This window comes from Bidens hawaiensis, unplaced genomic scaffold (assembly GCF_021521415.1).
Source record: "Bidens hawaiensis isolate Kalapana, Puna unplaced genomic scaffold, B.hawaiensis_p1.1 tig00042956_1, whole genome shotgun sequence".
Taxonomy (NCBI): Eukaryota; Viridiplantae; Streptophyta; class Magnoliopsida; order Asterales; family Asteraceae; genus Bidens; species Bidens hawaiensis.
Window position 1 is genome coordinate 90,337 of NW_027497615.1, and position 2,823 is coordinate 93,159.

A 2,823-nucleotide genomic window follows, 5' to 3' on the forward strand; every position below is an offset into this window, starting at 1 on the left:
CAGACAAACTAGCTCTCAATGTTCCCGCCATGCGGGGAGGTTAGTTCCCTTCCGCACGCGCATAAACGATTTAGGATGCACCCGCCTTAGCATCATGCGGGATGGTCAACCCATAGACAACATAACGTTAAGTTACATGAAAACATAAAGCCAAAACATTCACGCATGGCGCATATAACATATGCTCACGCTGGTTCTTAACATGGTGCGCTCGCGCAGGGCGCACATAACAAATGCACGCGCTGACTAACATGGCGCGCTCGCGCAGGGCGCACATAACAAATGCACGCGCTGACTAACATGGCGCGCTCGCGCAGGGCGCACATAACAAATGCACGCGCTGACTAACATGGCGCGCTCGCGCAGGGCGCACATAACAAATGCACGCTCTTAATATTTACAATCACCTAATTATTAGGTTGATTACTTAGTTTAAGGGATTGGGAATTTACCGGGTGTCACATTCTCCCCTCGTTAAACGAATTTCGTCCCGAAATTTAGGAGACGTTGCTGGCAGAAGCCATGATCTGAAAGAGGTGTGGGTATTTCTTGCGCATTTGGTCTTCTCTTTCCCAAGTGAATTCAGGCCCATGCCTCGAGTTCCATTGAACCTTTACTAACTTGATTTTGCTCCTGCGTAACTTTTGTTCTTTCCAATCGGTTACTGCTATAGGTTCTTCTATGAAGTGCAGCTGTTTGTCGATGTGAATCTCTTCCATCGGCAAAATCAACGTTTCGTCAGATAAGCACTTTTTGAGGTTGGACACATGAAACGTATCATGAACTCCACTGAGTTCGGCGGGTAAACAGAGTTTATAAGCAACCGGACCGATCCTTTCCAGGATCTCGAATGGTCCAATGAAGCGCGGATTCAACTTTCCTCGCTTGCCGAAACGGGGGACTCCTTTCCATGGAGAGACTTTCAAAAGTACTTTATCCCCTACTTGAAATTCCAATGGTTTCCTTCGCACATCTGCGTAGCTCTTCTGTCTGTCGCGCGCTGTCTTAAGGCGATCCCTTATCTGAAAAATCTTGTCTGTTGATTCTTGGATCAATTCTGGACCAGTCATTTGCTTGTCACCTACTTCAGCCCAGCACAGTGGGGATCTACACTTGCGCCCATACAAAGCTTCGAACGGCGCAGCCTTAATGCTTGTGTGATAACTGTTGTTGTAAGAAAATTCAACCAATGGGAGATGAGTATCCCAGCTACCTTCGAAATCGATTGCGCACGCGCGTAGCATATCTTCCAATGTCTGGATTGTTCGCTCGCTTTGCCCATCCGTTTGAGGATGATATGCCGTACTCATGTCAAGACGAGTACCTAAAGCCCCGTGTAACGATCTCCAAAACCTTGATGTGAACCGACTATCTCTATCAGAAATGATGGACACTGGGACTCCATGTTTTGAAACTACTTCTCGAATATACAGTCGGGCTAACTTTTCCATCTTATCGGTTTCCTTGATCGGCAGGAAGTGCGCTGACTTAGTTAGCCGATCCACAATAACCCATATTGTGTCATAACCCCCAGGTGTCCTTGGCAGTTTGGTGATGAAGTCCATAGAGATTTGTTCCCACTTCCACATGGGAATTTCTGGCTGTTGAAGCAACCCTGATGGTTTCTGGTATTCAGCCTTTACCTTCGAACACGTCAGGCACTTACTGACATACGTCGCGATGGCGCCTTTAAGATTGGGCCACCAATACAGCGTTTTAACATCTTGGTACATCTTGTCTGCGCTAGGATGTACGGAATACCACGTCTTGTGAGCTTCGTTCAATACCTGCTCGCGCAATCCTCCCTTGAGAGGGACCCATATGCGGTTAGCGAAATATAGATTGCCGTTCTCTTTAAGTTCTAAATTCTTAACCATACCCCCAAGGCATTCGTTTTTAACAAACTCTGGTTTCAAGGCTTCTTGCTGAGCGTCTCGGATGCGGGTAGAGAGATCTGCGTGAATGGTCAACCTTAGAGCCTTGACTCGTAGCGTTTTTATTCGCTCCTTCCTACTTAGCGCGTCTGCTACCACATTCGCCTTTCCAGGGTGGTACTTAATTTCACAATCATAATCGTTCAACAACTCCACCCATCTTCGTTGCCTCATGTTTAAATCCTTTTGATCAAATATATGTTGAAGGCTCTTGTGATCCGTAAAGATTATACACTTTGTACCATAGAGGTAATGGCGCCAAATCTTTAGCGCGAAGACAACCGCTCCAAGTTCTAAATCATGCGTTGTGTAGTTCTTTTCATTGGTCTTGAGTTGGCGTGAGGCATACGCTATGACTTTGTCTCGTTGCATAAGGACACATCCAAGTCCCTGATGTGAAGCGTCGCAGTAAACAACAATGTCATCCATCCCCTCGGGCAAAGACAAAATTGGCGCACTACATAACTTCTGTTTCAACATTTGAAATGCTGTTTCCTGATTTTCGCCCCAAACAAACTTCTTGTCTTTCTGAGTTAGCGCGGTCAGGGGTAGAGCTATCTTGGAGAAGTTCTCAATGAAGCGTCGGTAGTAGCCAGCTAGTCCTAGGAATTGCCTCACCTCAGTTGGGGTTTTTGGCGCTTCCCAGTTTTCGATGGCCTTGACTTTGGAAGGATCAACGTGAATTCCTTTCTCGTTTACAACGTGACCGAGAAAGTGAACTTCTCTAAGCCAAAACTCGCACTTGGAAAACTTCGCATACAACTTTTCTTTCCTCAACAATTCCAAAATCAATCTCAGGTGTTGCTCATGCTCGGCCTTGGTCCGTGAGTAAATCAGAATATCATCTATAAACACAATCACAAACTTGTCCAAGTATGGTTTGCACACG